Here is an 8643-nt window from a genome sequence, read left to right on the forward strand (position 1 = left end):
AAGAAAATATTTTCCCTTCCATATTCTGACCAATCTAAAACATTTTAATAGATGGTCGAAAAATGAGGTCCAATGTACTAGTGTAAGGATATATATTTTTGAGGAAGAGTAATTAGTGACACTTCCTTTTATGTCATAAAGATTCATTTATGCTTTCATATCAAAGACTTATTGGTGTATCCCTTGCACCTCCTTTGGATGCAAGTGCTAGTAAATATGATATTAATTTTAAATAACATTATAAGTAAATGAAATACAAATGAATTTAATTTATATTTTAAGAAATAGTCTTTATTTTTATAAAGGAAAATTAAAATAGATATATTGAGAAAATTGCTAGTACCTAAGTAAGAGCAGAAAACAACGAAAAAACAAATGAAGTTCCGCCTCTCGCTGTGGGCAACGTCTATACAGCCACGAAAATGCAATTTTTTTTAAAAAGTTTGAAAAAGCAATGTAAAGGAAGTGCATTTTCGTGGCTGTATAGCCACGGGCCTCGCTGTGGCTGCAAATTCAAATCCACATGGAGTGATTATTCGAAAGGTGAGATTTTTGCGAGACGCAATAATGCTAACAATCTCATGTAGAGGAAAATTTTACAAATTCAAAACAATCTTCGTGAGGACATCTTTTTCAAATTCCTGCAACGCACAAAAGCAATTACAAACAAACAATAACAATCCAATCGACTATGCTGCCCTTTTGCAGGCCTGCAATGACCTCATTACACTCCGCCAACTCCATGCCAAAATACTTATAGGTGGCCTTGAACATGATCACTTTCTTGGTACTAAACTCCTCAGTTTCTATGGCCTGTATGGCAGAGTGGATAATGCGCGTCAAGTTTTTGACAGAATGCCCAACAGAGATATATACTTATGGAATGTAGTAATCAGGGCTTGTGCTAAGAATGGGTTCTGTAGAGAAAGCCTTCAACTTTATCACCAAATGCAAGAACACGGAGTAAGGCCAAATGAATTTACTTTTCCCTCTGTGATCAAGGCTTGTGCGGAATTATTGGCTCTTGAAGAAGGTGAAGGATGTCCCAGTCTGTTGGCTCTTAGAGAAGGTAAGGGGATTCATGATCAAATTGTCAGATTTGGATTCTGTTCAAATGTATTTATAGGTGCTGCTCTCATTGATATGTATGTTAAGCTGGGAAGTCTAGAAGATGCACACCATGTGTTTGACAAAATGCCCCACAGAGATGTAGTTTCATGGACTTCATTAATGGTTGGGTATGCACAAAATGGAGGAGACGCTGCAGAGGCGTTAGTTTTGTTTCATCAAATGCAACAGGATGGCGTGATTTCAGATCCTATTGCCGCGATGAGCGCTCTCCAAGCTTGCAGCCGGTTGGGTGATTTGGGACAAGGTAAGATGATTCATGGTTATGTTAATAGAAGAGAAATTGAGCCAGATGCTGTTGTTGGTACGGCGCTCGTAGACATGTATGCGAAATGTGGGGTTGTTGATATTGCAAGCAAAGTGTTTGACAAAATGCGTATGAGAAATGTGGTGTCTTGGAATGCAATGATGGCGGGATATGCACAGAACGGATATGGCATTGAGGTGTTCGAAATGTTTGATCAGATGAAGTTGACAGAGGTGGAACCCAATTCGAGCACCATGGTGAGTGTGCTCTTGGCTTGTGCTCATTTAGGAGCTTTGCAACAAGGCAAGCAATTTCATGATTATATAATTAGGAGTGGATTTGATTCGAGTGTTCTTGTAGGAACGTCGCTGGTTGACATGTATTGTAAATGTGGAAGGGTAGAAATAGCAAGACAAGTTTTTGATACAATGTCCGAAAGAAATGTGATTTCATGGAGTGCGATGATTGCAGGGTATGGTATGCATGGACGCGGGGAGGATGCTGTTGCTCTATTTTCCCAAATGCAACAGACCGACCTGAAGCCAGATCATGTCACCTTCGTTTCTCTGCTGTCGGCATGTAGTCATGCAGGCCTGGTAAAGGAGGGTTGGCAGTTTTTCGAGTGCATGAAACGAGAGTATTGCATAATGCCAGGAGAGAAACACTATGCATGCATGGTGGACCTCCTTGGACGAGCAGGGTGTTTAGATGAAGCTAAGGAGCTTATCAGAGAGATGCCTCTCAAACCTAATGCTGGTGTGTGGGGAGCATTGCTTGGAGCGTGTAGAATCCATGGCAATATTGAACTGGGTGAACTTGCAGCAGAACATCTTTTTGAGTTGGAGCCTCAAAATTCAGGTGTTTTTTTACTACTGTCGAACATCTACGCTGCTGCTGGCAAGTGGGATGCTGCTGCAAAGGTGAGAAAAATGATGAAAGATAGACGGGTGAAAAAGACACCGGGATGCACCTTGATTGAGATGAATCACAAAGTTCATGCATTCTGTACGGGAGATAGATCACACCCGCAATCAGAACAAATTTATGCAATGCTGGATACTTTGAGTCGCCAGATGGAGGAAGCAGGGTATACACCGGATACAAATTTTGTGCTACATGATGTAGAAGAGGAAGTAAAGGAACGTATGCTCTACAGTCATAGTGAGAAGCTGGCCATTGCTTTTGGGATTATTAATACCAGTCCTGGAACCCCTATCCACCTCATAAAGAATCTACGTGTGTGTGGTGATTGTCACGTTGCATCTAAGTTTATTTCCAAGATTGTTAAGCGTGAAATAATTGTTCGAGACATAAATCGTTTCCATCACTTCAAGGATGGTTTGTGCTCATGTGGGGATTACTGGTAAGGGCTGGCCTTTGAAGAGTCACAAGAGATATGAACTTGCATATCCACGAAGTAATGCTTATAACATGCTAAGCCTGTGTACATCTGCCAATCTGTGTGTCCCTATTGTCGTGTTGAAGATCCAAGGAAATTAAAACCAAGTGCACATAGAAAAAATTGAAACCCACATGAACTGACCTTGACCAGGCACTTTATTGTCTGATATGGTAATGGAAGTTGTGAAGCAAACGAGCAACTAATATTTCAGAGCTCCCATAAAGGGCTTTAAGAATTATATTATGGTAGTTGTAAACTGCTCGCGACATAATATTTTATTGATGGAAATATACAAGGGACTTTCCTTTCTAGTAGATGGTCTCCCTGTGGGACAATGGAACTCTGAGGAAATTTAGGGCTGAAGGGTATGTTATTATTGTTTTAGTCACTATTACGTTTTCTAGGCATGTTTGTTGAGCTGTAATTAGATTATTTCCTTAACACAGGGTAATGAAAATGGCACACAAATGCTGCATATCTGTTTTACATATTAAAGGCAAAAAATTGACTGATTATTTGTATGAATTTCTCAACTTGTTGAATTTAACATTGTTTTGGCTTGTCCCTGCAGTGTAATACACTTTTGAGTTCTATCCAAATGTAATTTTCTCAATGTACTATTTTTTATAACTTTGGAATTAAGTTGACAGTAGTTTATTGCTAAAGCCATTATTGAAGATTACAGCAAAGGATTTCAGAGCTCACCTATAGTCATTGAAAAATTGACTTTGTTCCTATGGTTTTGTACAGGAGTTCAAGTTAACTTTGGATCTTTCTCATTGGATTTACTAGTCACACCCTTTCTGGTGGAATTTTTATATTATAGCCAATTGTGACAGTTGTAAATTGGGGAAGACTGATAAGGAGGTGCAATTTACAGGTGATTTTATGACTACTCATGGCTTTTACGGTCTAGGGTGTTTCTGTTGCCAACTTATTCTGAACATCATCTTCTTTTGGAAAGCGGCATAGGCACTTGATTCTTTTGCAAATTCTGTGCCAAAAACAATTTTATCAGTGGGTGGATGAACTTGGAGCAAGCTCTCTTGCTTTGATTTATTCCAGTCAATCTTCTTCGGACTTTCAAACTTTGTGGAGAAATGAAAGCAAGTTAGTGGTTGAAATGGCAGAGGTCTTTGACTATCGGAGAAGCAATTTAAGTACCGTCGAGCAAGATAATACATGATTCAGAGAATAAACTGAAGGAGACAGAGGAGCGCATTACAAGCCACCTTGTTTAAACCCATACTGATGTGCATTACCTTGCCGACATGATGATGGGAATCACTGCAATGAAAAGGTCCACCATGTTATCCATCATTCCCTGCATTTATGAGCAACATTTTGGTCCTGCTTATTTCTGTTTATCTTTTTTCTATTTAAGAAAATGCACAACCTCCCTATTTCTGATGGCTATCGTCATATTTTTGGCTAAGAATAGTAGCTCCTCCCATATCCTGAAGGGAAGAGATTTTTGCAGAGGTGTGGTGATCATCAGTAGGCCTTCCAGGCCATTATTTGTTTGTATGTTGAAATCAAAATTTCCATTAATCCATTAATCTTTTAGCACTTTTCATGTTAAGTTCAAATGTGTTTCAGTATTTTCTGGAAATGATTGGTTGTTTTTCAAAATTGTTTTGGAATATTTTTTTTGGTCTACTAGATTGAGATTTAGGCTTTTGGCTTGAGGTGATGTAGAACAATTTTTTTTGCCATACGTTCGAGATGAAAAGTTGCTTGTTCATCCATTCTGACTTGCGTAAATAAATCTTTGTTTTACACAAACAACTTTTAAATTGACGAATGCTTTGATTTCCGCTCTAGCCATTTGTCGATCCCAGCCCCTGTTTATTATCTGTATTAATCGTCTGCATTTTTGTCTGTTTATGTTCTGTATGAATTGTCTGCATTTTTGTGGACTACAAATTTTCAAAACTGGGAAATGTATAAAAGAACATAAACCCTTTTTTTCACAATTATTTATAGTGTATACCATGTCAAGTTACTGTGTGTTCATTGTCTTTCATTGTTTAATAGCTTTAAACATCAACAAAGTGCCACCTAGTGGCGTGTATTTGCCGGAAGTTATAATAGTTTAATATTAAAATTTAATAGTTAGAAAATAGTAAGTTTAGATAAGTGATAATAGTTTTAGAACAAAAATTTAATAGTGAGTTGTAATGATGAGTGAGTTGTAATGATGTTAATTAAATTTAGTTTACTCAATATGTATTTAAGATTTAAAAAAACTATTTTCATATATATTAAAATATGCGAAGAATACTAATTTCTAAAAAATAATAATCATATAAGTGTAATGTTAGAATTCACTTATTCTCTTTAAATTAAATTATTAAGATTAAAAACAATTATCATTCAAACTACATATATCAAATAATAGTTTTTAACATAAAAATATTTTTGAATTTATAATATGTAACTATTATAGCTAAAAAAGTATTTAATAAGTTTTATGAGTTTGATATAAGTCTTATGTGTTTCATATATTATATATATTTCATCCTTAAATATAAGGTAGTGGTTCCTGGAAATCTGTTCCTATAAGACTCAAATAATATGAACCAATCAAACTAAAGTAAAATATTTTTCATTATTTTAGAAATTAAGATTTGACATATAAAAATTAGAAACAATCAAAAGATTAAATTAATTATAAAAATACTTACCTTTCATTGGTCGAAGTAGGTAAAATTAATCACTTGTTATACACAAGTGATTGCAATAGTATGTGCCTTTGGCAAATACAATAAAAAAGGCTTTCATTGACACCAATCCATCGCCTGATCCTAGACTTTAAATTGGTCGTTATCTCTCAAGATCAAATGAATTTCAATGATATCATTTGCTTATTCCTATCTATCGTGCATGCTTCTAAGCAATCAAATAGGTAAAGTGATATGAGACTTGAAATGAAATTGAAATAAATTCCTACCTAAAAAGATAAATGGGAGATGGCTTATAATGCTTAGGACATGTTTATATCAAAGAACCAAAAATCAAAATCGGATCGGAATCGACAAGGCTTGCTCGAATCGTGAATCGCCTATGAATCTTTTATGAATCGAGAAATTAAACAAACCCTTCAAATTTAAAGATTTTAATATCTTAAAACTTATTCCATGCACCCTTTATTGAATATAATTAAAAGAAATGTAACATCATCAAACAAAAGTTAACATATATAAACAAGAAACCTAATTGATAAATCCATCAAAAATGTAAAATGTAAATTGTAGCATAAATAAATAGAAATCATAGAATCATAATGAGTCACGACATAGATATATAGAATTATAAATGTTGTCAAATCATAAATGTATGTAAGATGAAGATCCATAGAACTAATGACATCAAATCATAAAGGTATGTAAGATGAAGATCCATGAAACATATATCTATCTATAAACAAAATGAAAAAACAAGGCTCTAGCTCAAGCCTCATCATCATCCTCAAGCTCGGTTGCAATCTTAGCCTTAGCCTCAACCTCTGAGTATCTTGTATGTCTTCTACAAAGGCGTCTAAGGTAGGTCCTAGAGAATTGATGAGCCATAGCCCCCACATGTTAGATGGGCGCATGAACATCACTAAGGCGTGTGTCTATGGCATGCTCTATGTGTGCACGCATGCATTTGTCGGTGCTTGCACGTGCTCCAGCCTCCTCCTCTGCCATGGTCATAGCCTTAACCTCTCTATCTACCTGGTCAATCCACTCATAGTCTTCCTCAATGAAGATTGTTGCATTTGTAGCCTCAGTGAGCCACTCCGACTCTAGATCAATCTCCTCTAGAATGATCAAAGTAGAGTCTACGGCCAAAATTTGTCTGGTCCTAAGGCAAAGGTTGTAATGAACAAATACAAGATAATTTAACCTCTGCACAGACATGTTTTGCCTCTTCGAGTGAATATGCTCAAATATGGACCAATTGCGCTCAGATCCAGAAGCGTTGCTAGGCTAACTAAAAATACAGATGACAATCTTTTGAAGATTTGGGATTGATTACCCTAACATTCGCCACCATCTATCTGAAATAAGGGAAAAGAAAAATAATTAGTCTCATTTACAAGCACAACTTTAAGGCTAAATTACAAAATTAAAAACTAAATTGCATAAGTTGTAACAATTAGCTTGAAAAATATATTATTTTTACCCGATTTTAATGATGTGTGAGCCTCTATGGCCATCCTGTTAGAGAAAAGTGACCCCTCATTATTGAATTTGTCCAACTCAGTGGTTGTAGTTGAGGCACTACCATTAGGACATAGCCTCTACATGACTATGTATAGGTCAGTTAGAACTTCCTCATCTGCCCTAAAGTCAGGAAGGAAACAATATGTTGGATTAAGGTAATAGGCAGCTAAATGGATGGGCCTATGGAGCCGATTTTGCCATCTCCTATCAATAATATCCCAAATGAGGCCATACTTCTCCAACAATCCAGCATACTGGGCTCTAATGGCCTCCTTGGCCCTATCCATGCCCTCATATATGTAGCCTATAGAGGGCTTCTCCCCATCAACAGTTCGTAGGAGAGATACAAGGGGCTCATTGATCTGCATATAATGTAAAAAGAAAAATGAATTGAAACTTAAAACTAAAATATAAAACTAAATCATTAAACAATTAAATAATTAAATAATAATATAATTGTTAAATTGTAAAAAAATTACCTTGATTATTTTTTAAGTAGGTGTCCAAAAACCATCCTCATCAAAGAGGATATTCCCCACATCTATCCCCACAATAGTCGTAGTATAGGAAGAGGAAACAAACTCCTCCCCAACAATCATGTGCCTCAATTCTTCCTTTGATGTCATCAAAGACTTCAATGTGATGAGCAAACCTCGTGATGCTGGGATGAGCTAACTCCCTATTTCTCATGTATTTCCTCATTGTGGTGGGTACAAATACATGATTGTCTATAAACTTGAATACATTTTTTGTCTTTTCTACACATGATTTGATCCACTCAATCTTACCAATGTCCTCCAACATGAAGTCAAGGCAATGTGTGGCACAAAGAGTCCAAAATATTGTAGGGTGTCTCTCCATCAATAGTTTACCTATAACAACTTTAAAAATTAATTAGAATTTTACACATGTTAAGAAACTTAAAATGAGAAAAATTTAAATTTTGATAAGTTAAACATCCAACTTAAAAATTTACCTGCAATAACATAACTTGTTGCATTATCTGTCACCAGTTGCACCATGTGTTCTTCCCCCACCTGTGTTATTACTTCCTCAATAACATCACACAAGAATGTGACATTTTTGACATGAGAGGAAGCATCAATAGATTTGATGAACATGGTGGATCCTACAAAAGTTAAATAGATAAAAACATTTAATTATCATGGACCATCAAAAAATTAGCAATCAACAAATCAAAATTTAAATTATTCAAACACATTTCACAATGCATGTAGGAAAGTAGAATGATCAATCACCTCCACAGAAAACAAGAGAATTGAGGAGTGTCCTTCCCCTCTTATCTGTCCAACCATCAGTCATTGTTAGAAATATTAATCTTTCCTTGGATGTATTTAATTTGAGATATTCCAAGGATCCCTACATGTAGTTTTTCCTATTTTATGCATGTGGAGGACATGTCATTTACTTGTCCTCTAGGCCACATGTGAGTACAACTCATTTTATAATTCATTTTATAAAGGAACTTAATTTACCCCCTTAAGAGGATCTTGACACTTTGCATACACTTATTATGAATGTGGGATTCATAGAAATGAGAGTTACACATGCGAACACATGCAATTCCTTTCTCATCTCTTTAAAAGAGATGCTTCTTTCTCTTTCTTCTTTACACATCACATTGATGTTATTGT

The 8643-nt window shown here is 35.8% G+C and overlaps 1 pseudogene across 3 annotated transcripts; it reads left to right on the plus strand.

The window, feature by feature from the left end:
* Positions 1 to 492: 492 nt before the first annotated feature.
* LOC149564966 (pentatricopeptide repeat-containing protein At3g26782, mitochondrial pseudogene) lies at positions 493 to 4359 on the plus strand (annotated as a pseudogene). 3 transcript variants are annotated; one of them, XR_016361983.1, is made up of 4 exons: positions 493 to 543; positions 709 to 3142; positions 3349 to 3377; positions 3528 to 4359. The product of XR_016361983.1 is annotated as a pentatricopeptide repeat-containing protein At3g26782, mitochondrial pseudogene, transcript variant X3 (transcript). The 3 variants fall into 3 exon arrangements; XR_016361981.1 differs by having other exon boundaries at positions 497 to 3142; XR_016361982.1 differs by lacking the exon at positions 3349 to 3377 and having other exon boundaries at positions 497 to 3142.
* The last annotated feature ends 4284 nt before the right edge of the window (positions 4360 to 8643 follow it).

This window comes from Cupressus sempervirens, chromosome 3, assembly GCF_028749045.1.
Source record: "Cupressus sempervirens isolate cs-2001-9-10 chromosome 3, ASM2874904v1, whole genome shotgun sequence".
Lineage (NCBI taxonomy): Eukaryota > Viridiplantae > Streptophyta > Pinopsida > Cupressales > Cupressaceae > Cupressus > Cupressus sempervirens.